The following is a 26,226-nucleotide window of genomic DNA, read 5'->3' as shown; positions in this document are numbered from 1 at the left end:
GGTACTACACTATTTTATCACTTACTACCATAAAATATACACGAATCTATTATAAAAAGTTAAAATTTATCAAAACTTATACACTTACAAACTGTACATGGTGCCATGTGTAGTCAAGAGAAAGATTCATTAAACCATAACTGCATAAAATTAACTGTAATACACACTGCACTCCTGTAAACATTTCATAGCCACCTCCTGTTGCTACTGCGGAGAGCTCAAGTGGTGAGAGTGCGCACTTCAAGTGCAAGGTGACCCTAATCACAAATACGCAGTTTGTGTCTCCAGTAAACTCTGTATCTCAGTAAAGGCGACCTCTCACAACTCTTGTGTATTTCTCATTGTGTTTCGTGCAATACTGGTAACCCTGAATTACACCAGGGGACCCATAAGAAGTGCCACTAGTGAGGCTGGAAGTGCTCCCAAGAAGTGTGACCTTACGAGAAAAAGTTAAATGGCATGGCATGTACATGGATTGAGGTCTGCAGCTGCAGTTGTCCGCCATTTCAAGATAAATGAATCCAGCACAAGGACCACTGTAGAAATAAGAAAAGGAAGTTAATGAATCTGTCACTGCTGCTATGCCAGCAGGCACAAAAACCTTGGACTTTTTGCAAAATACATTTTTACCCCGTATTGAAAATGCAGCTTTAATGTGGGTGCGGATTGCTAAAAGAAAGGCGTATCTCTAAAGACTGGTACGATTCAAGAAACAGCGAAGTCATTATATGACAACTTCAAGTAAAAGGAAAGTGAACGATCTAAAGCTGGAAAATGTAATGCCAGCAAAGGATGGTTCGGTAATTTTAGAAAGAGATTTCGCTTAAAAAAAAAAGTTAAAATAACAGGAGAAGCCGCTTCTGCCAACCAGGAGATAACAGATGACTTCCCAGACGCCATTAAGAACATTACTGAAGAGAAAGGATATTTGCTTGAACAGGTTTTTAATGCAGACGAAAGTGCCCTGTTCGGGGAAAAAAGTGCCACAAAGGACATTGATAAAAAAGGAAGAGAAGCAAGCACCAGGACTTAGGGCAGGAAGGAATAGTCTATCTCTACTGTTTCGTGCAAATGCAGTCCGGTTTATGATGAGGACTGCCCTTGTCTGTAAAGCTGCTAACCTCCTAGCCTGGAAGGGCAAAGATAAACATCAGCTGCCAGTGCCTGGTTGCACAGCAAGTAGGCCTGGACAGTGAGAACCCTTTTTCTGGATGGGTTCCCTCAAGCTTTGTCCCTGATCAGCAAGTGCCTTGGGGGCTGCCTTTTCAAGTTCTTTTAAGGGGTGCCAGTGTGGCTCAGTCAGCTGAGCATCCAACTTCAGTTCAGGTCGTGATCTCACAGTTCGAAGGTTCGAGACCCGCAATGGGCTCTAGGAGCCTGGAGTCTGCTTTGGATTCTGTATCTCCATCTCTCTCTCTGTCTCCACCACCCCCCCCCCATGCCCCCACTTCTCTCTCTCAAAAAATAATAAACATTAAAAAGAATTTTTTTAATAAAGTTCTTTTAATACTGGACAATGCCCTTGGCCAACCAGAATCCCATGAGTTCAACACCAAAGGTATCAAAATAGTCTGCTTGCCCCCAAACACAATGACTCTGACTCAGCCTCTAGATCAGGGGGTCATAAGGAACTTTAAGGCTCGTTACACACAGTGATGTCTGGAAAGCATTGTGAACACTACAGAAGAGAACCCTGATAGTACATCATGAGAGTATGGAAGGCTTACACCATTGAAGATGCCACTGTTCTAGAAAAAGCCATGAAAGCCATCAAGACTGAAAGAATATTCCTGCTGGAGAAAACTGTGTCCAGATGTTATGCATGACTTCACAGGATTTACGAAAGAGCCAATCAAGGAAATCATGAAAGAGACTGTTGATGTGGCAGAAATGGTGGGTGGGTGAAGGGTTTCAAGGCATGGATCTTAGAAACATTTTTAGAGAACTGAAAAAGCAAAAAAAAAAAAGTCAGAAATTATGAGGTATCCCCGTAAGGTTACATGTACCAGAGTGCCTGCTCCGCCCCCAGCCTCCCCTTCTGCCTCTGCCACTCCTAAGACAGTAAGACCAACCCCTCCTCTTCTGTTTCTTCCCCCTCAGACTACACAACCCAAAGATGACAAGACTTTGTGATGATCGATGTCCACCCAGTGAAGAGTAAACACTCATCATGCCATACAGTTAATAAACTTAACTGTTGTGAGGGGCACCTGGGTGGCTCAGTTGGTTAAGCAACCGACTTTGACTCAGGTCATGATCTCGTGGTTTTTGAGTTTGACCCCCACGTTAGGCTCTGTGCTGACAGCTCAGAGCCCGGAGCCCGCTTCAGATTGATTGATTGATTGATTGATTGATTCATTCATTCATTCATTCATATTCTCTCTCTCTCTATCTCTCTCTCTCTGCCCCTCCCCCTCTCACACTCTGTGTCTACCAAAAATAAACATTAAAAAAATTCTTTTAAATAAACTTAACTGTTGTGTATGTGTGTGTCTTTGTTTGAGTATCTAATAACTGCATGACAAGCAATGTATGGGACATTTCTGTGTCATTACCATCATCGCCTACATATTCACCACAAGGAACACTGTGTCTAAGACTTGCATGGAAATGGACAGCCCATCCTTATGTAGGCATAAGGTGAGCGAGAGTTAATATAAAATACTGTTAATTTTCTGTTTTATAACTGTGCTTTCAAAGAATTACATTACTGTACACTATGCCTCCCTCTCTCATAACTGGAGGAACTGCCTATCACCCTATCATCACAGATAAGTAATTTTTTAATGCAACAATGTTACCAATACTTTATTATGAATAGGACTGTAATACTGTAAAGCAAAAAAGTTTTTTAACGATTCATTCACTGGTATAGAAGCTAGGCTCCCGTGAAGCAATCATATCGATTATAGTAGGCTACCATAAAACAACCATATTGTTGCTACTTCATTATCACTGCATGACTCATACCCTATAAATAAACATACATTTCTTTTTCACATTTTCTTTTGGTTACTCTTTTGTTTTTTGTTTGCTTTCATTCAAAAAATTTTTTTAACATTTATTTATTTTTGAGGGGTGGAAAGAACAAGTCGGGGAGAGGCAGAGAGAGAGGGAAATATAGAACCCAAAGCTCCAGGCTCCAGGGCTCCAGACTGTCAGCACAGAGCCTGAAGCAGGGCTCGAACTCATGACCCATGAGATCATGACCTGAGCCAAAGTCGGACACTTAACCGACTGAGCCACCCAGGCACCCCAAGTTTGTTTTCATTTCTGATGTCTAGTGTTAGAAATACGTGTAACAGCTATAGTGTTTTGTATCAGGTAAGACATTAATGCAGGTACTGATAGACAATTCACCTTGTAAACAGATGACATAAACTGATGGTACTGACAAATACAGTACAATACTACAAATGTATTTTCTCTGCCTTATGATTTTTATAACATTTTCCTTTGTCTAGCTTACTTCATTGTAACAATATAGTCTATAATACATGTAACATACAAAATACGTGCTGATCAATATCAGTAAGGGTTCCAGTCAAGAGTAGGCTATTAGTAGTTATGTTTTCAGGAGTCAAAAGTTACATACAGGATTGTTTTAGTAACCTCCTCATTGTTTGAGAGTCAACTATACTTCAGTCATTCCAATAAACTGTATTACTAGTTAAAATACACAAAATCAGGGGGGCGCCTGGGTGGCGCAGTCGGTTGGGCGTCCGACTTCAGCCAAGTCACGATCTCGCGGTCCGTGAGTTCGAGCCCCGCGTCGGGCTCTGGGTTGATGGCTCAGAGCCTGGAGCCTGTTTCCGATTGTGTGTCTCCCTCTCTCTCTGCCCCTCCCCCGTTCATGCTCTGTCTCTCTCTGTCCCAAAAATAAATAAATGTTGAAAAAAAAAATTAAAAAAAAAAATACACAAAATCAGTTTGTACTGCTTGGAATGCAAAAGCCTGATTGACAGGCTTCACCATTACACAGTCTCCATTTTATATTTGTTAAACATAAACAATTTCTGAAATATAGTTCTTTTGGTTTTAATAACAAAATTATTTTGTTTAGTAGAAAGTTGGAAACTAGAGCAAGCTCACTGAAGAATGTAACATCATTTATAATCCCACTAACTAGACAGACACAACCACAATCATTTTGAAACACACCTTTCCAAGTTTTCTGCCCACATGGACATTTTGATCCCCGAGAAGAAAGTGTGGACACATTAACCACACTAGAGACCTATGGAGACATGAAGCAAGGATGACCACATAATTCATCATTCCGTAAGGGCTTCTTTCTTTCCTTCCCTCATTAATAATCCAAGAAAACATCCTTAAATTGGGACTAACCTTGGCAAACCCAGCTGTAGGGTTACCCTACATACCTGAATAGCTCAGCCTACTGATTAGAAACCTCCACTTTAGAAATAGTACCATTCATCAGAAGAGGCTACGAATTATAAATTATCCTTCCCTAGCACAATTTATTTTTACCAACTGGCAAACAGGGGAACAAGAAGATAAATCTAAGTCCTAACAAATCCAAAATTTTAATTAAAGAAGTTTTTTAAAAACTGCAATAGGAATTAGCATCAGAAGATGCAAAATATAGATACCACCCCTTCCTTCTTAGGTCAGAAAAAATGTTGACCCAATTTGTCCTTGCACAGGAAGTCATTCAATAAAAAACAGAGAGAACAAAGGACTTTTTCCTGAATTATCAAGGCATCAATGAAACAGTACGCCCAGTTCTCCACACCCAAAATAGTGTATCATTTGGGGTTTTCTTCCCCCCTTTAAGTAGGTCAGAGCCCTTAAGAAGGCTGGAGGGGAAAATCAAAATACATGGTTTCAAATATACTCCTAGAAGCTGACATGATGAGGTGGGATGAGAGGAAAATAAATAAATAAATATAACTTAATTAACAGACTCTAATTCGACAGACCCAGATATAGGAACAGTGCTCTACAATAGAAAGCAACAACAGAAAAACCAACTAGGGGGAAATCAGAGCATAGATTCAAAAAGAGCGATACGTAATTGATAACAGTAAGAAAGCCAGAATCCCTTGAGCTTATTTCTTTCCTCCTCTTTTTAAACAAGATCTTGCTTTGTAGCAGCTTTCGCTTTTGGTTTTCTGCCTTGTCAGCAACCGTTCCTTACCTACAGTCTATTTCCTTTCCTCCCTCCGAGTACTCTTTTCTGAAGATGAATTCTGCTCACATTCCCCACCTCCACTGATGATATTTTACCTACAGGAGAGGGAAGTCAGTTTCCAAATCACATACGCTGGGCTCAGCCTAAAAGGTCATAGGTAATTTTTTTTATAAACGTACTTTTATCCTTTCACGGAGTGATAGTGAAATAATTTTATCTGGAAGCAGGGGAGAACAAACACATTTTAAAACATTTCTTTAAACAGAGTCCCAAGAATACAGAAAGGGTATAAAAAAAATCACATGAGGCATTACATATTATGTCTGGTTTGTAAAGTTCTCTACATATAAATCCCAGACAGAAATTACAAACAGGCCAGGATGAAGGGAGAGGGAGACAGGGAGGGGAAAAAGGAACAAAAACCTTCTTAATGTTAACAGCCTCAACACAGATTGTAGTTTCAGAAAAGCACAGGGTGAACTAACAGCTGACCTTTGAACCTCATTTGTCTCTAAAAATGGCAAGATCGCTGAAGAAAGAGGAAGCGTACTGCCTTGAAACATTTTGTAAAGTGTTTTTTCTCATATGTTGTATTTTCAACATGCTCTTGATTTATTGGAGGGCTTTATTTGCCACAAATGAAAATACTTACCGGATATTTATCCAGATGTTTGTTTATCAATATTTTTACCAGACATATATATATAATATTTAATGAATATTTGCCAATTTAAGATGCTTAATTTAAGTAATCTTTGGCAGCACAATTCCAGTGCACAATCTGCAATGCTTTATTATTTTGTTTAATAGTTTGGCAGATCATCTTTTGCCCTTTTTTTTTTTTTTTTTTTTTAAGAGAGAGTGAGAGAGCATCTTAAGCCGACTCCACGCTGGCACAGAGCCTGGAACAGGGCTTGATTCCACGACCTGAGCTGAAACCAAGAGTGAGACATGTAACCAGCTGAGTCACCCAGGAACCCCTGCAATGCTTTATTTTTATTATTGTTTTGTTTGTTTGCCTTTTAAAGAATGATCAAGAACCATTTTACCAAACTGACAGAAAGAATATAGAGGCAAAAAGATACAAGGACTCCAAGTGAAAACACTGAAATGCTGTCAGAATACAAAATAACTTTTTAAAAAGAGACTATATGGTAGGGAAAGAATGTAAACTTCTTTTTCAAATTCTGCTTCTAAAGAACTCTAACTCTAGGGGCACCTGGGTGGCTCAGTAGTTTAAGTGTCCAACTCCTTGATTTCCGCTCAGGGCATGATCTCACAGTTTGTGAGTTCAAGCCCCACGTCAGGCTCTGCGCTGACAATGCAGAACCTGCTTGGACTCTCTCTCCCCCTCTGCCCCTCCTCCACTTGCACATCCTCTCTCTCAAAATAAATAAACTTTTAAAAACTCTAATTCTGACACCAAAATTAGATGGTAACAACCTAAGGTACAGAACAGGACCATCAAGCTAAATTTAGACATTCCCTCTCTGTGGCATCTAAGCCATTTATTGAACGGTTAAATTCATAATTTCCCAACTGGTATGCATTATTATATTTGCTTTATACACATACAGAAACTGAGGCCCAGAGAAGGTTACCTACTTGCCCCAGGTAAACAAAGCAATCTGGTGTCTGAGCGCATTAGAAAATCTGGCCTGATTCCAGAGCATGTGATCAGAGAACAATACCACCCACTACCTCTTAAACATCCGTTTTATAAACATTATCTCTTTAAATCCTCACAATTCCATGTGAGGTGGGCATTATCATCTTTATTTTGAAGATCAAGAAAACCTAAGACTTAAGTTAGGTAGCTTGCCAAGATTTAGTTTCTGGTCCATGGCTCCAAAGCCCATACTCTCTCTTACAATATATCATGCTGCTTTCGGTACTAATATTCTATAAATCTATCACCACAAAGTGTTCCCTTCCCTTACAGGAAACGATTCCATGCAGGATGGAGATGAACTAGGACTTGATCTTTTGTTGCCACAGCCTCTCCTGTTCCCCCCCTTCTCACACCCCTATTGCCTCTCCAAGTGAAGTACTGAGACAATTCTCAAGGACTCACATTACGATCAGTAACTCCCCCTACGACCACCCACCACCCTTCTCAAACAGACAACTGGAAAAGCTTAAAGCTATTAGAAGGAAATCTTCCCCGGAGAAAAGGTCACCAGGGCAGGGCCACTGTCAAGAGTCTGCCATTCTCTGCGTGATAACCTTACTCCAAGTCCAAAGACCAAATCATAAACTGATATGTATTTTTCAATTAAAAAATCAAATATTTCCCCCTGCTGCCATTTCTATCTTGTGCGATCATCATCTGATTCATGATGGGCAACATTTCTAGGTCTGCTACCTCATCTATAACACGAACAACACCATCTCAAATGCCCCTGTCGTTTCAGAGCTCTAAGTTATCTGACAGGATCCCTCTTCCTCTGCCTGTTCATGAGGAAGAGGCTGATAGTTTATGGGGGGTGGCGGGAGGGGGGATGGGCTGTAGACAAAGCCCCACAGTAAGTACAGCAGAGTATTATCAGGTTCTACTGTATACACAAAGATCCACTCACAAGCACACACACAAAGTCCAGTCTGAAACAAGCAACGAAAACCACCCAGAGCCTGGGCTTTGCCAACCCAAAATGAATCCTCTATTTTTAGCTCACATCCACACAAGACAGGGCCCTAGCCTGGCCTGCGGCAGCCAAATGAGCGGCCAGCTGGGCTCACCAATGAATCTTAAGGCAAGCCGGATCTCTAATCCTTAGGAGTAACCTTTGGCTTGACTACAGCCAAAACCTGAATATAAGAACAGAAAGCTACAAAGGTTCAAAGCCTACCAAGGAAGCAGTATCTCAAATATGTAAGGCTACTTCCTGTATTTTATTGATTCTGGTAGACGACGTGGACAAAGTTCAAAAAGCCTGGACATCTTTACATTGTAATCTCAATTTTCCAAGTCTGTATGTCATTTTACAGTTGAAGAACATGAGAACGAGCAGAGGTAACCAAGATTAAATTCAAAATCCCAAAGTCACTTGCCAAACAACCTTAAATGGTAACTAGTGAGTTTAGTAAGGGGTGTGAACCAAGTTGAGAATTTTAATAAACTCTGAATTTGAGAAGAAGTACAGAATTTTAAATTTCAGTTATCCAGATTATAATATCCATAAATCAGAGTAGACTGATGCACAGCGGCAGTTCAGCCGAACACCTGAGATTTAAATGTGAAAAACGGCATCAACAAAACTTCCCCAGTCCGATCTAGGGAGTTGCGCCTAGTGTCCTCGCTGCTGGCATCAGACAGATGCAAGGGAAAGAGCACTAGACAGACAGGAAGCAGTTAAGCTCCGGTCCCAATTCTGCCATTAATTAACTGGTATGCCTCCAAGGCTCCCCGGCGCGCGGGCAATTCAAACATCAGGTAAGTGTTTCCGGGAGAAAAGAGTTCTAGCAGAAAGATGCCACCGGAGTCCCCACGGAAGACAGTGGGAGCCCTTTAAGGTTTCCGAGCACAGGGAGGTTGGGTGAAACAGCTACAGAAACAACAGAGCTTTTCAGGAGAGAGCAAATTAAGAGAATATTGCCCAACAATATTGTCTGATTAAAAAGAAAAAAAAAAAATTTTCTCAGTGTAAACCTCCTTCCTAATTGGGAAAGAAATTAAAAATCTTTTATGCAAATAAAATTTGTGTCTACTATATGGGCTACAAGATGTGCCAGGAACGCCACCAAGATGGATGAAACTCTCTCACCATCTAATGGGGTGACGGGCAGCTTCTCAGATGTATCAACGGCTTTCTGGGAGACGCAAACAGAGAAGGACCCTCTGCAGGGGCACAGGAGGGGCCATTCAAAGTGGGGACAGCGTCTGAATGGTGATGTCTATGCAGAGGGAAGAGCACTTATGAAGAAGGCGAGGAGTGAAGAGCCAAGGGCAGCAGGAACTGCAGGTGGGGGGCACCCAACAGTGAAAAGACCTTCTCAAGCCTGACCAGGAAGTCTCTCGTAGGAATGAGATCCTGGAGGTGACACAATGGGCAAAGGGGAGGGGCTGGTGACAGGCAGCAAAGAGACTGAGCAGCACTGGAGGCCAGAGGCAGGAAGGCTGAATAAAAGCAGTGCACTAAGGTCACAGAGAAGCACAGGGTTTGGGAAGGATGCTTGCAAGGGAATTAACAGGACTCGGTGACCAACCAGATGTAGACTCTGAGGAAAAATGAGGAGGTCACATAATGCTGAGGATTTTGAGTCTATACAAAGCTATAAATGTTCACTCTTTAAATTCAAATGAGCAGTGTGACAAAATTTTAGAGACAGAAGGACCATTCCTGGTCACAGAGGCCCCACACTGTGCTTGACAGTTAAGAAGTAACATAAGCGGGGCACCTGGGTGGCTCCACGGGTTAAGCATCCGACTCTTGATTTCAGCTCAGATCATGATCCCAGGGTTGTGGGATCGAGCCCCGAGTTGGGCTCCACACTGAACATGGGGCTTGCTTGAGATTCTTTCCCTCTCTCCCCTCTACTCATACTCTCTTTCTCTGAAGGAGGAGGAGGAGGAGGAGAAGTCGTCACATGAGCAACAAGTCTGGCAGAGAGATGACAGCGGCTCCAGTAGCTGCTACAAAGAAAACCTTGAAAGTTACATACACAGGTGACCTCTGAACAATCTGAGGGTTAGGGGCACTGACCACTATACAGTGGAAAAGCCACATACATATAACTTCAGACTCCCCAAAAGCTTAACTACTAACAGCCTACTGTTGACAGGAACCCTTACTGATACCATAATGAACACATATTTTGTATATTATATACTGTATTCGTACAATAAGGTAAAAGGAGAGAAAAGAAAATGTTAAGAAAATTATAAGGAAAAAAAATCACTTATAGAAGTGTAAAAAAAAAAAAAAAAAAAGGTGGGTGGGGGACGCCTGGATGGCTCAGCTGGTTGAACCTCTGACTTCGGCTCAGGTCACGATCTCACGGCTCATGAGTTTGAGCTTCCTATTGGGCTCTGTGCTGACAGTTCAGAGCCTGAAGCCTGCTTCTGAATCTGTATCTCCCTCTCTCTCTGCATTCCCCCTCTCGCATTGTCTCTCTCTCTCTCTCTCAAAAATAAACAAACATTAAAAATTTAATTAAAAAAAGAAATGTAAAAAAAAAAATAGCTGTGTATAAGTGGGACCCACATAGTTCAAACTCATGTTGTTCAAAGGTCAACCGTCCACATCAGCAAAAATCCTCACTATTTGCTGGGCCAAGATTAGGGAACTTCTTTCTATCCTTTTATAGACCTTATAAAATTTCCTGTTGCCTTCTGCTTTCTTTCAAAGATATTTATAATGTTCATTTAAACCCACAGAGGCAGGATAAAACTTTAACATTTAAACATACAGGGTAATTTTTGTCCTTGATCCTAGAGCCCCTGAGGGCAGCCATATAGCAAAAGAATTATTTAGTCCCTCTCCTCCCCCTACAAGTACATTTTATGAGACAGAAAAGTGAAGCACAGAGTGGCCATGTAACCTGTCTATCAGCACAGTCAAGAAGGATTAAACAAGATAAAGAGTTTGATTCATGGCCAGTTACATTTTAGGTTTCAAAAGGCATTTAGGTAGTGATGTAAAGTAGGCAGGTGGATATATATGTCTGCAGCTCAGAATGGAGAGCTGAGATATAAATTTGGGAGTCATCAGCACACAGATGGTACTCAACACCATGGAAACAGATGAGATCATCTTCAGAGGGAATGCAGGCAAGAGCAACAGGCCTAGGACAGAGACCCTGTGGAAGGGCCAACGTTTGGATAAGGGAAACCAAAGAAACTGAGGAGGATGGCTTGTAGTTCATCTTCTACCCCAACTTCTTTACAAACCAACAACAGAAACCTTTTGTGTTAAGCGTATCTATGTATTTCAGTGCCAGATATTTTAAATACCGAAGACTACCACAAATTTTACCAATTCAGTTAGTAACAGTAATCTACAACTGTCGGGAGAAGAGGGACTGTATGAGTTAAATCTGCTGATGAGTGGTATTTCCAGATAAAGGAAGATTTCTCTTTATGTGACTAGTTCATGGCTTAAATGTCTGCAAGAATCAGGTAGGTGAAGGGGCCTGGCTGGCTCAGTCAATAGAGCATGCAACTCTTGATCTCCAGGTTCTAAGTTCGAGCCCCACGTGGGGTGTAGGGATTAATTAAAAAATAAAACGGTAAAAAAAAAAAAAAATTCAGGTAGGTGAGTGTGAAGCACTAAGAAACACAACAGTAAATGGTGGGTCCTGTGCTACTGGCAGGGGCTGGGCCTCTCCTACTGGCATTCAAATTTGGTGGATTACAGAGAAAAATGGAGGGTCCTGGTCCTTACAGTACCATGTGAACTGGGAATCAAAACCACGTCTCTATGGGTTCACAATTACAGCACAAGGCTGCATGTTAACAGAAGTCTTTCCTCCTGCCATTAACCGTTTTTCTCTAGAGGTGAAGTGTGAATACATTCAGTGTTGTAAAATGGAAGCACTTCTTAAAACTCATCAGCTCTGTGGCTCTGGGTGTTAGCTACAATCCATCTGTGAAACAGAGATAATAATGCTATGAGGACTAACTGAAAGCATGTCTGGAAGAAGTCCCTAACTCGATGACCATTAGGCATTAATAAATGAGGAAGAGCAGGAGGAGAATGGGATGGACTAAATGATGATGAGCTTTCCAAACTATTATCACTCATCATCAAAGTGCAATAATACCTGTGCAGCTATTAAAAATCACTCGAGTACTTGGGGCGCCTGGGTGGTTCAGGCAGTTATTAAGCATGTGACTTTGGCTCAGGTCATGATCTCCCGGTTCATGGGTTCGAGCCCTGCATCAGGCTCTGTGCGGACAGCTCAGAGCCTGGAGCCTGCGTCAGATTCTGTGTCTCCCTCTCTCTCTGCCCCTCTGCTGCTCACGCTGTCTCTCAACAATAAATAAATGTAAAAAAAATAAATTTTTTTTTAAAATCACTTAAGTACCATATATATCCCCCTCCCCCCCCAAAAGGAGCTACACCTTTTACAGGGTTCTCATTTTATTGTTTGAAGTTTTTAAGCATTAACTGAACAAAATATGACAATTTTTTTTTATTTACAAAAAATTTTTTTTTAATGTTTACTTATTTTTAACAGAGACAGAATGCAAGTGGGTTAGGGGCAGAGAGAGAGGGAGACACAAAATCTGAAACAGGCTCCAGGCTCTGAGCTGTCAGCACAGAGCCCGACACGGGGCTCGAACTCATGAGCTGTGAGATCATGACCTGAGCCGAAGTCGGACACTCAACCGACTGAGCCACCCAGGTGCCCCAAAATATGACGATTTAAAAAAAAATTTTTTTTTAATGTTTATTTTTGAGAGGGGGGAGGGGGGTAGGGAGAGAGGGAGGGAGGGAGGGAGAGAGCATGAACAGGGGAGGAGCAAAGAGTGAAGGAGACACAGAATCTGAAGCAGGCTCCAGGCTCTGAGCTGTCGGTACAGAGCTTGATGCAGGGCTCGGACTCACAAACCACGAGACCATGACCTGAGCAGAAGACAGACGCTTAACCAACTGAGCCACCCAAGTGCCCCCAAAATATGACAATTAAATGGTGCCTAACAAAATGTATTAGACAGTAGCTAAAATGAAGGGTTATTTTTTTAATTTTAAAAAATGTTTTAATGTTTTATTTTTGAGAGAGAGAGTGCGAGCAGGGGAGGGGCAGAGAGAGAGGGAGACACAGAATCCGAAGCAAGTTCCAGGCTCTGAGCTATGAGCACAGAGCCTAACAGCAGGCCTCCAACTCAAGAACCGTGAAATCCTGACCAGAGCCAAAATTGGACGCTCAACCGAGCCACTCAGGTACCCCCTAAAATGAAGTTTAATTCTTGGTATGAAAATTGATTGTATTGATGATCTTTTTTACCTTCCCCTTAAAAGGCTGTCACTACTTAAAGGAGGCAGATCCTAGGATTCCAGAAGGTCGGAGTCACTGCTCCTCTTGCCTAAGAAATTGCATAATTCTCTTCACATAGAACAGATTTGGGGTTAAAGACTTCTATGTAAAGCCAAGATGGGAAATAAAGAGAAGAGGATAGCAAAAACGTGAATTCTGTCCAGGTGTGCCAGTCATCTTTGCTTTGTTTCACAGCCAAGATTGGCAACCCTAGTCTCTCTGCCTTCTTGGTGCTTAGACACCCAAGTTGCTGGAGAAGGACCTGAGGGGTGCATATTCTTATTAAACGCATGCAACCTGACTCAGGACACCTCGTACATAGAAACACTGGAAATCTTTGTCAGTCGGTTGTACCCCTGAGGTGCAGAGGTTGGAACCGCGAGGTTGGCTGTGCAGTACCTCGACCACCAACTGGAGTGTGACACTGTGAAATCATAAACACACTGGTTTTCTTACCTAGAAAGTGAAGAGAGAGCCATCCACACTATACATCTACAAGAACTGTTGAAAGAATTAAATTAACAGTGAACAGGAGAATGCACTGTAAGGCACTGAGATTATTACTCTCTTCTCCGGCTAGAGCAGAGAATTATAGAATTCTAATTCTACCAACACTAGTATAATTTAGCATAACCAATCTCGGTTTTCTTAAAGAAAAAGTAAACTGGTCAATTTCTTTGTACAATGTTCCAAGACTCTAAATTCCTTCACTTTAAGTACTGAAAGTAACTGGTTACAAGAGTCCAATGTGGAACCTGAGATGAATCACTTCACCATTTTGGGCATCAGTTTTCCTCATGCAGAAAACAAGCATGGAGGACGAGCGGGATCTCCAAGCTCTTTTCTGGCTAGGACTTTTTTGTTCCCCCATTATATTCATCTGTACATGTCTGGTCACAAGAACTAGTGAAATGCTTTTGATTAGTTAATATAAAACGAGTCATTCTAACTGAGTTACATCATTCATAAGTGAACTTTTACATTCCACTATCCCGACTGTATTAAAGTTAGAGGGAAAATGACAATTTTCATAGTGTGGTGATCACTCCCAACATGAAGGACAGGAAACATGAAGTGTAAGTCTGCTATTTCTTCACATGAGCCCTTGTTGCCCACATGCCTCTCAAAGCACAACTGTTGCTCTCAAAGCAACAAACAGTGCAAAGGGACACTGATGTGTTGCCCCAGTGGAGAAAAGGCTGGCTGTGCCAGACTGAGGCGGGACACACCATCATTTCACATTCAGAAACACACAGGATTCACTTTATGCACATGCAGGGTGTGACGCCACTGAACTCTTAGCGGGAATTCTCAAGTTCAAAACTACAAAAAGTATCAAATCATATGAGGTAACTAGACAGAGCCTCAACTTTAGAAAAAGTTAACTTTAGGGTGCCTGGGTGGCTCAGTGAGTTGAGCATCTGACTTTGGTTCAGGTCATGATCTCATGGTTCATGAGTTCAAGCCCAACATCGGGCTTTGCACCTGCTTGGTTCCACACTGTCGGTGCAAAGTCTCAATGGGATTCTCTCATATTCTCTCTCTCTCTCTCTCTCTCTCTCTCTCTCTCTCTCAGAATGAATAAATAAACTTTAAAAAAATGTTTTTAAGTAAACTTCAGATCTACTTTAAAACATTAGATTGAAAGAAATTTCTTGGGAAATGCCTCACTTGAGTTTATTTAAACTATCACTACAGGGGCACCTGGGTGGCTCAGTCAGTTAAGCTTCTGACTTCAGCTCAGGCCATGATCTCACTGTCAGTGAGTTCAAGCTGCATCGGGCTCTGTGCTGACAGCTCAGAGCCTGGAGCCTGCTTTGGATTCTGTGTCTCCCTCTCTCTCTCTGCCCCTCCCCCGTCCTCCCTCCCTCTTGCGCGCGCGCTCTTGCTCTCTCTCACACGCACACACAAATAAACATTAAAAATTTTTTGAGCTACCACTACAAACAGATCCATCATAATATCTAGTCCTAAAAATCAGAAGGCCTGTCATATTCTCCATAAAATGTGTGACTCCATCCAACTACCAGAAGGGTGAACCACAGATAAGCAGTTCATTTTTGTCGCTGGCTGTTAAATATTTTACAGCACCTCTGAGAGAAGCAGGGGTAATAACTGTCTTCTTTTTCTCCAGGAGCCAGGTGGACTGCCATGCCAAGCCCAAGCTACCGCTGAGAACATGACTGGCCTTAGGGCAGCGAGAGCAGCAGGAGCTACTCAGGAGTGATGGCAGTGAAGGGACAACATGACGATGGGCCGGACACTGCACAGCTCATTACACCCAAACACGATTTCTGGATTTGCTCACTTTGCAATGAATACTTGCATCGACGCTGAAACAGAAAGCACCACAGCAATAAATCCATCATCGATACAATCTCAATGCAATCTTGCTTCAACTACAAAAGCTCAGGAAAAAAGGTGTCAATTTATTAACCACAAAAATCCTGTAATCATGACTAACCATACATAACACAGGAAAAAAATACTTAAGGTTTGACAGGCCGACCAACCACCTCTTTAGGACATCTCCATCCATCCAAAAAAATAAGGAACCGTCCTCTTTATAAAATCTTGGAGAGGAATACACTTCATAGCCTCTCTTGGTAATCCATTTCAGTGCTTAACACTCAAAGCATCAAGGCATTCATCCACCCTCTGTCATTCAAATGGTAAATTCTGCCATAATGTTTCCACCCTTTTCCAGAGCAAATGAGTAACATTTTGCCATCAACTCTGCAACGTATCTTGCAACCTTTGTTTCTATTTTACAGGGGAAAACGGGTTTCTTAAGACTTTCCTAAAAGACCTTTATGCTCGCAGGAGTGTGTGCATGTTCTAAACATGGTCAGAACGTCTCCCTTGCTAAATCCTGTCAATCAATGACTCTTGGTAAACTTCAGCATTAAAATTCAAAAGGCTTACCACTGCACAGAAGAATCCTCTCCCCTCTTTTCCCACCCTTTCCTTCACCTCTTTCCCAGCCTTACATTATCATCTCAAGTTCCCATGTGGCACCACCATGTTTCACTTCACTCTGATTTCTCACATGCTATTTCCCCAGCGTGCAACACTAACCTGAGGACTGGGACTTCACATTCCGTCCTCCTGCTCTACAAAGTACACACACCCCTACCTCCCCCACCCTCCACCCCCCCCAAAACACAAATTCTAGCGAGAAAAATGCAGTTGGCCAAAAAGAAGATCTTGCCTAAAAAGGTGATTCAGTTTTACAACAGAGTCAGTGAATGCTTACCGAACATCCACAAGGCCCTAGTTTGACAAGGAGGGTTAGAGAATCTTAATTCCTGTACATCTTTTTAAAAATAAAAAAGGGTGCTCGCTTCGGCAGCACATATACTAAAATTGGAACGATACGGAGAAGATTAGCATGGCCCCTGCACAAGGATGACACATAAATTCATGAAGCGTTCCATATTTTTTGGGTGATGGGTATTGAGGAGGGCACCTTTTGGGATGAGCACTGGGTGTTGTATGGAAACCAATTGGACAATAAATTTCATATACTGAAAAAATAAAAATAAAAAAGGAAAGTCTGCCATGTTTTGTCATCTGTCTGGGGTGAGAAGCTTCTACGATACAACTTCTTGAAATCCCTTACAAAATTAAAAGTCATTAACAAAGGCACTAAGTATACCTTAAGCATTTCATGAATGCTTGACTGAATAAAGAATCTACTGCCTCTGGGGCGCCTGGGTGGCGCAGTCGGTTAAGCGTCCGACTTCAGCCAGGTCACGATCTTGCGGTCGGTGAGTTCGAGCCCCGCGTTGGGCTCTGGGCTGATGGCTCAGAGCCTGGAGCCTGCTTCAGATTCTGTGTCTCCCTCTCTCTCTGCCCCTCCCCTGTTCATGCTCTGTCTCTCTCTGTCCCCAAAAAAATAAACGTTGAAAAAAAATTTTTTTAAAGAATCTACTGCCTCTGAGTTTGTTAAAGTTGACTGTATGGACTTGGCTTTCATTTATGCACACCCAGCGGAACGCTGAAGGTGTCACGGTAACAGGTGGCTTTACGAGAGAGAAGAGCTAAGAAGCAGAGGGGACTGCTGTCAACAGTGTCTAGTATACTGTCAACCATCATCTATAGAACACTCGAAAAAAAACAACTGAGATTCCAAAATGAGAGTGTAAGCAAAAAGGTCCTTTACACGCTGCCCGTAAGAGTGTAAAGCTCCAGCTTTGCAGAGGCAATTTAACACTCCCGACCGAGAGCCTTACAAGCTGGCTTTTCTAAGTGATTCCATTTCTAAGACCAAGACTCAATAAAAAGAATTATGGTATTCCTATCCATATCATGGACTCAGTCCTATGCAGCCTTTAAAAATGATACCATAAAAAAATGCCCACAGGGGCGCCTGGGTGGCTCAGTCGGTTAAGCGTCCAACTTCGCGTCCAACTTCAGCTCAGGTCACGATCTTGCGGTCCGTGAGTTCAAGCCCCGCGTCGGGCTCTGGGCTGATAGCTCAGAGCCTGGAGCCTGCTTCCGATTCTGTGTCTCCCTCTCTCTCCGCCCCTCCCCCGTTCATGCTCTGTCTCTCTCTGTTTCAAAAATAAATAAAAAACGTTAAAAAAATAAAAAATAATAAAAAATTTAAAAAAATGCCCACAGAAGATTACTTAATAACCTAAGAAAGACCTCATATGATAATGTAAAAAGCCAATTCCAGAGTAATGTGCCAGTGTGATGTTGGGTTTTTTTTTTTTTAATTTTTTTTTTCAACGTTTATTTATTTTGGGGACAGAGAGAGACAGAGCATGAACGGGGGAGGGGCAAAGAGAGAGGGAGACACAGAATCGGAAACAGGCTCCAGGTTCTGAGCCATCAGCCCAGAGCCTGACGCGGGGCTCGAACTCCCGGACCGTGAGATCGTGACCTGGCTGAAGTCAGACTCTTAACCGACTGCGCCACCCAGGCGCCCCTGTGATGTTGGGTTTTCTTGTTGATGATGGTAATGCTGTGAAAGTATGTCTGCTTGATTTTTATAGATCTACTTACACTAAAACATAATATTAAACTTAAAAAATTAATACTAGAGACTGACCTTTTATGATGAAAGTATGGTGCTTTTTGTGTTCTTTTTATCTGAATTTTCAAAAACGGAAAACATATCTTCTGAAAAGGATTATGTTAAATAATACGTAACGATTAAGTTAGAGAAAAGGTTTACTTCTTCTGTAGGAACTAGTAGATTTTTCTCCTTATAGAGAATAAGCAACACTATTTTTTTCCTTAGTTTGGCTGCCAGGAGACTCAAAGCCAAATTTGCAGGTCACCATCAGCAGGTGCACAGCAAATGCCACATAACTGGCGACGCGTGCTTCTGACTATCCGCCATCGTAACCTTCTAGTCTGACCTGCATTTTCTCTGGCCCTTTTTCTACTGCATTGTAGATCTTCTTCTAACTAGCCTCCAAATCTTTTTGTTGGGGGGAGTGTGGGTGGAGGGGGGGAAAGAAAGACGGTAAAAGAAGGAAAAGGGGAAAGGAGAAAAAGGATGAGGTGGCATTTGCAGCAGCAGGATATTGTTCTAGCTCTGTAATTTTCAGGTTAATTTATTGAAGGTTAGGTCCCAGCACAGTGGGTACTGTACTACGTGTAGAATGAATGAATGGACAGAACACCTTCCCAGCTTGAGAAATGCATGTCTCTCAGGGGCCCTTCCTACTCCAAACAGTTGAAATCTTCTTGAATTCTGGTACCTTAGCATATGGTTATTAGAACAGTGCTCACCAGTATTTGTGCAGATTTCAAACATCAGAAAAACCCAGAGATACAGTTCTTAGTACAACAACAGTTTGATGTGCATGCCTTCAATCTACAGATAATGAATGTTTATAGTACTCACAGGACTTGAAAATCCTTTCCTATAAGTCTGCACAGGTCTGTGGCTCACAGATTGTAAATCAATGTGCTATACAGCACAGAAGAAAACTGTTTACCATGAGCTGAATTTAGATGGCAGACATTCTTTTCGTTTGAGGCTGGCACGAGTTTTTGTTTTGTTTTTTAATTTGTGCCATCATTTAAAAGGAGAGATCTGGGGCTCCTGGCTGGCTCGGTCAGTGGGGGAAACAACTCTTGATCTCAGGGTTGTGAGTTCAAGCCGCACGGGTAGAGATTACTTCTAAGTAAAAATCTTTAACTAACTAACTAAATAAATAAATAAATAAGACTAAAATGAGAGCTCTGACAGAAAAAAGTAGTCAACTTCTCACAAAAATCACAAAAGCTGGCAAAATTTGGCCTGGATTTCCACAAGGCAGTAGCCAGCAAGAGCTGATCCACAACCACCTCTTTATTTACTTATTTATTCTGGAGGAACACGGGTTCTTTACAAACATTTGATCTCAAAAACACAGCATGCCATTATAAAAACTGTACCACATACCTACAACCAAAAGGACAGATGTGTAACCGTACCAGGCATCATAGCTTCATGCGGTGTGTCTTTGCAAACCATGTTATTTGTGTGCACAGGCTCTTTTTATACGTACACACATACACACACAGCCTCACACACTCTGGGCTTACAGAAGTGGGAACATCTTTAGTAGTTTTTTATCGCCTGTTTTTCACCTTTCTTGTTTTTCTACAATGCCTTTTAATAACACTGTTATTAAATCTTCTACATCATGTTTTAATCCCTGTGTCATATTCCTTACACTGGATAAACTATAACAAATTTAATACTCTCATACTGCAAACCATTTATTTCCAATAGCTTTGCTACCATAAATGTGCAGAGTAATTTACAAAGACAATTTTGTTTTATTTTTAATGTCTGTATTTGAGAGAGACGGCGGGGGGGGGGGGGGGCGGGGGTGCTGCAGACAGAGAGAGGGAGGCACAGAATCTGAAGCTGGCTCCAGGCTCTGAGCTGTCAGCACAGAGCCCAACGCAGGCCTCGAACCCATGAACCTTGAGATCATGACCTGAGCTGAAGTCTGACGCTTAACCGACTGAGCTACCCAGGTGCCCTGTGTTTTATTTTAGACTTTGAAGAATATGAAAGGATGGGAGTTCTCTGGCCTCCCTCTCCCCAGTTTTCAGTCTCTTTTCCCCTCGTTTTAATTCAGTATAGCAGCAGCTAGCTCTTTACATGGGTTTGTGGTCTCTAGTGTTCTAGAGTCTGCATCTGGCCCTTGGTCCTCACTCGTCTCAAAAGCATCACTATTTGCCTTTGGCAAACGTCTGTAATCCTTACACTGTATACAGCTCTAGCCTCCATGTAAGTTCACCCAAAATGCAATTATTGGTTATCTGTAATTCTTTCAACAAATGCCAAGAGCTTCCCGCTGGTGTGGTCCATGACTAGATGCCCACGAAACTGCCCAAGTTAGGTGAGGGGGAGGCCACCCACCAAAGCCTCTTCTACACAGAGCCTAGGCTTCTGTGCTGCCTTTGCTGGCCCCTGATTTCCCCATCACTGAGTGGGCAGTGCACAGTCGCTGCTGATAAATGCTGGATGGACGCACAGAAGATGGATGGATGACAAACGTAAGCTACACTAAAATCAGTCTTTAATTTCTTCCAGCTATTGGCACATAAGGAATTCTGCTCCAAAGGGAATCTGCAATATGACTGTTAGAAGGAGAGTTATTTTTTATTGTTGTCATTGTTATTCTTACAAGAGCAGTGCACATTTGTTCAAACTTCCCTGATCTACCATCTGGGGGGGGGGGGGGGGGGCAGATCCCACAGGGAAGAGGAAGTGCTGCTGCTGGGGTACAAACCCACGTTAGGTAATACGGTACCTGGGACTTGGGACTGAATTACAATGAACCGCACACTGAGAAAGTGATGCTTTTCCCAACTTCTTTCAGTCTGTCTGAGTATATCAAACAGCATGTCTCACTTTGGTGCTAACACATACACTTAAGCTCCTTTATGACACTTGCCAATTTAATTTCCCTTGTAAACAGAGGGAGCATATGGCACAGGCCTAAGCCTTTATCAGACAACAGAATCTGGACAGGATTTAACAGTAATTGTTTTTAAAGGTTCTGGTAGGGATACAGAGATTTCCTTTTAAAGAAAATTAACTTTTAAAAAGCATTATACAAATTTTATGTTATGTGCATCTTGCCACAACTAAACACAAAGAACATGATACTAAGTAACAGTAAAGGATGGAGTACAACCACGACAAAGAGCACTGAGGTGATATACACAATACTGACACTTGGGAGATGAAGGGCTCTGGTTTGATGTTACCAGTTTGGCAAAGAGATGGGAAGCGTTCAGATTTACTTTAATGTCCATTTTACATTGTAACAAACGTAAAAAATATTTATGTAATAACAAACTGTGCATTTTTATGGTGACAGAAAAACCTAAGATTTGTAACCTTGACACTTCAAATTAAATTAGCTTATGACTACAATTGACAACATAGGATTATATATAACTATGACCACGTACAGCTATACTTTATTAATCTAAAACAATACCATAAAAATAAATGACTCCCTCTATACCAAAAAAGGTCTTCCCATAAGGTTCCTAATTTGCAAGCTGCAAATGATGATATAAAAATATTCTCTAATGAAAACACTTCTATATTTAAGATCATAAGTCAGGGCTAATAGTACACCAGTAAGTAGACCAAATGTCATTGATACTCCCCTCTGTCAAACAGCAGCTGTGACAAATGCTACAAAGGAGAGGTACATGGTTCTGGAAGGGCTTATAACAAGTGTAATTTGACCTAGGCAGGGCTTCCTTGAGATGGGAAGGATAGGAGCAGCAAAAGAGCAAAGCAAGAGAGGACTGGAGTCAGAGGAGTCTGCGGTTGGGATGGACAATGTGGGTGCTCACTGACCCAGATACAGAGTTTTCCTTTATGCCAAGAACAGTGGGAAGAGGGCTGAAGGGTATGTAAAGTGGAGAGTGACCTGGCCTGAGCAGACTGGTGTTCTGAAAGGTCTGTGTGGGCTGTGATGTGGCAACCCTCCAAAGAAGTGTCAGAATCAAAGTTTAAATTGGTAACAAACAAAATAACCTAGAAATTACTGCATCTAGACCACGTAAGTAATGACCAACAGGAAGGAAGCTCAGCTAATTGTCCAGGTTTGTTTTATTTTCCTAACAGAAATTAAAAGACACTAGTACAATTTTATTCAGACATAGGATACTGAAATTTTAGAGACTATGAACAATATGAAATGTAACACTCTACAAATTTAACACTATAAAAAGTTGATATAAGGCTGGAACATATAGGGGTGCCTGGGTGGCTCAGTTAAGCATTCGACCTCGATTCAGGTCATGATCTCACTGTTCGAGAGTTCGTTCAAGCGCCACATCGGGCTCTGTGCTGACAGCTCAGAGCCTGGAGCCTGCTTCAGATTCTGGGTCTCCCTCTCTCTAGGCCCCTCCCCTGCTCGCACTCTGTCTCCTCTCTCTCTCTCAAAAATAAACATTAAAAAAAATTTATTTTTGATTGGGACATATCAAAAATGTCATAATTTCCTGGTTAGACCCAAGGTGGTCCACCTGAAGGGTTTAAGAAGACTGGAGGTCAACGGAAGGGCTCTCAAGGATGGGATGGCTGAGCACCAAAACTGAGGCCCAGATTACTTCCCTGGTTCTCACCCCAAGCTTTTCTTTTCTGTTTTGCATGACAGGCTTCTAATAAGGCTTAAATAAAGAAATAATTTTGGTATTCAAACCAAGTCTGAAAACTAATGGTAACAGCTGTGGCCTCTCGGATCCAGTTCCGAATCAGTCAGTGGGAGGGCAGTACCTCAGATGACTGACTACACTTCGTGGCTGGTTCCCATTTGGTCTCAACTTTTAACTCTGATCTCCTTCATGAAAGCTGGTACTGAGAAACAGTCCCTTATCTGCATCTACTTCTCCTCAAAAATTCTGCCCTTATCTGCATCTAATTCTGCCCGTTCACACTGGCACACTTATCAGAATTCTTCTTTTTTAAGTTTATTGTATTTATTTTCAGAGACAGAGAGGGGAGGGGAGGGGCAGAGAGAGAAGGAGAGAATCCCAAGCAGGCTCTGTGGAGCTGCGTTTGATGCGGGGCTTGAACTCACGAACTGTGAGATCATGACCTGTGCCGAAATCCAGAGTCAAATGCTTAACTGACTGAGCCACCCAGGCCCCTGACCCATCAGTATTCTAACAGAGAGAAAGAAAAGGGGAAGGGAAAAGACATGGGAAGGCAGAGGTAAAGGATATGCGCCATACCAAGCGAACAAGGACCTGGGGCAGGCTGGTGTGATTGCAGACTAGCACATTCACTTTGGAAAACTGGCAATGTCCGCTAACACTTAGCAACCGTGCTCCCAGGTACACACACGGCAGAAGTGCAGGCATAGATCCACTCCCCAGAAGACAGGTGTACAAATGCTCACAGGAGCGGCAATCCTAACAAACTGCAGACGTCCCGCATGCCTATCAGTAGTAGAATGGATACATAAAGCGAGGCACATTCAAGTGAATACCGCACAGCAAGGAGACGGAACTAACTGCCGCTGCTGCACACAAAAAATGAGCGTAGCGCAATGTAACGCATGTACGGAGGGTTTCTATTTGCATGTAACGCTCAAGGGCAGATATAAATGAACAGTCAGATGTGGAAATAGCCTCATCTTTATTTTAATACTAAGTAAGACCCAAGATAGGGGCGCCTGGGTGGCTCAGTCGGTTAAGCACCCGATTTGGGCTCAGGTCATGAACTCACGGTTCACGAGTTCAAGCCCCGCATCGGACTCTGTGCTGACAGTGCAGAGCCTGTTTGGGATCCCCTCTCTCTCTCTCTCTCTCTCTCTCTCTGCCCCTCTCCCGTTCAAGTGTGCACACACGCTCTCTCTAAATAAACAAATAAAATTTAAAAAGACCCAAAATGAATCAAAGTCTTAAAATATTAAAAGTCAAAAACTTTTTTTAGGTAAGCCTAGCAGAAAATCATAGTGACCTTGGGCTTAGCAAGGGTTTCTTAGATACAACACATAAAACATAAACAACAAAAGAGAAAAAAATAATTGGATTTCATAATGATCTATGATCTGTGCACTTTCCCATAGATATCTTCAATAAACATATTACTAAAAATTAAATGAAAACAGCAGAAAGTATAAGGACTGAGCAGAGGGAGAAAACACAACCAGCCACGGTCATCTCTTCTAACCCCTCAGAGAAAGTGGTTCTCAAGTACACCCGCAAACACAGACAGAGGCAGAGGTGAGAACGAGCAAGGGAAAAGCTGTCACCACTAACTACCTCTGCCTCTTCACTACAATGAAGAGGAATTTTTTTTTTTTTTTAAGATTTATTTGTTTATTTTTAAGTAATCTCTACACCCAACAATGGAGCTCAAACTTACAACCCTGAGATCAAAGTCGCATCTCGACCTACTGAGTGAGCCAGCCAGGCGCCCCAGAAGGGGGAATTTTTAATAAAATTTGGCTATCCTCCATGACTGCTCTTAGTTCACACCATAGAGACATGGAGGAAAATACGTTCAACATAAGAGCAAATAAAAGACGCCTTGGTCCTGGATCCTTTTCCACCAAATATCCTACACTTACTTCTTTCTCCAGGTGGTCCCATCCTGATGTTTTTGTTTTCCCTCCCATTCCCCTTATTCTTCCAGGCTTCTCTTTTTGCTTTCTGCAACCACGCATCATTATCATATGCCCTTTTTTCTTTCACTTAAGAGGCTCCAAAATAAGAAAAGGAATTAAAATACACACACAAAAATAGCACAGGTTCTTTATGTGTTTCAAATGCCCCTCTTCTACTGGGGTAGGGGCAACAATCTCTAACCTTTCTTACCAATCCTGTTTACACAGCATTGGCAGGATATAGGCCATAGCATAAATATTTTTATGATACTTTCTCCCTCTTCCTTTCTCTCTCCTCCTGAAAAAAAGGCAGCTAGCAATTTCTAAATTCAAGTGGGATGCTAATGATCCAGGCTTGCACTTCCTATCTCTTCCAGGATAAAGACCCCTTTAATCACCAAAATATCTCTTTCTCTCTCAACCTCTCTCCCTCTCTCTCTCTCTCATGCAAGTGCGAAATTATCCTTTTATTATCTGTTACCTGAGAAAATACAATAGTAGGCACTGCTACTTAGTTAACTTTTGACTGACTGTGAACTTTATTACAACAACTTTTGACTGACTGTGAACTTTATTAATTACAACAACATTTACGTTTCACAAGAGCAAATGTGGCCAAAGCTTTGTGTGAACATAGGTTCCCCAGCTTCTCGAGACCTTCCTTCCCCTCACAAACTCCACAGGCCTCCCTGGAGTCAGCCCGGAAACACTGGGAATCCTCTCTCTGAGCACTCTGGGCTCAACTCTTCTCACTGATAAAGAATTGTCCAATTTTGTTCATGAGTTCACTGAAGAAGTAGCAACACAGTTTGTCCAAAATTTTAATAGAGCAAAGTGCCTTCTGCTCACTCAGGATCTTTTGAGGTTGATTTGCCAGAGTCTTCCCCACAGCAGGCAGGCAGGCAGGCAGGCAGACACACGCAGACACACGCAGACACACACACACTCACACTCTCTCTCTCTCTCTCTCTCCTCATTTAAAACTTGCATGTGGAAATGTTTAAGAAATGATTATCTTTTTTCTAGATATTATCATGATTACTACTCCTTTTCCTCCTCTTTCCCACCTACTCCACTCCATAAATTTCCAAATCCCAGAAGTGTTATGGCTAAGTCAAGAAGAAACAAAAACTTGAAAACCTAGTTTTTATATCAAATAAATGTTCACAGCTTTCTTTTTTTCATTAAATGGGGGTAGGTGAGGAAGTAAAACTGTGCCTGGCCCTGTCACTACCATGTTTAAGATGAATACATTCATTCATTCAACAGGCAGCAATTAAAAAGCAAATACTCATAGTAGGATGTGCTCCTAAAATCTGCAGAAGGGGGCTCTCTTGCAACGGATACGTGTTCCTCTTAGCTGGTAATAACATACAAATCAGGCATCATTTGTTTTTGTCTTTTTAATTCATTCAATAATATTCTCTGTCCTTAATTTAATAATTGAGTAAGTTGACATTTTCCCCTTTCTCTGAAATGTAAAACCAAAAA

General features: G+C 42.0%; 1 protein-coding gene and 1 non-coding gene across 18 annotated transcripts in view; one reads left to right on the top strand and one right to left on the bottom strand.

The window, feature by feature from the left end:
- The window catches only part of SRPK2 (SRSF protein kinase 2), a 258,055-nt gene that overhangs the window by 127,172 nt on the left and 104,657 nt on the right, over positions 1-26,226 (bottom strand). The window lies entirely within an intron of this gene.
- LOC123607839 lies at positions 16,472-16,578 on the top strand. The gene has a single exon (XR_006716954.1). It is a non-coding gene; the product is annotated as a U6 spliceosomal RNA (small nuclear RNA).

Source organism: Leopardus geoffroyi, chromosome A2 (genome assembly GCF_018350155.1).
Source record: "Leopardus geoffroyi isolate Oge1 chromosome A2, O.geoffroyi_Oge1_pat1.0, whole genome shotgun sequence".
NCBI classification, from domain to species: domain Eukaryota; kingdom Metazoa; phylum Chordata; class Mammalia; order Carnivora; family Felidae; genus Leopardus; species Leopardus geoffroyi.
The sequence above is the reverse complement of the archived record's forward strand: the minus strand, read 5'-3'. Positions and strand labels throughout refer to the sequence as shown.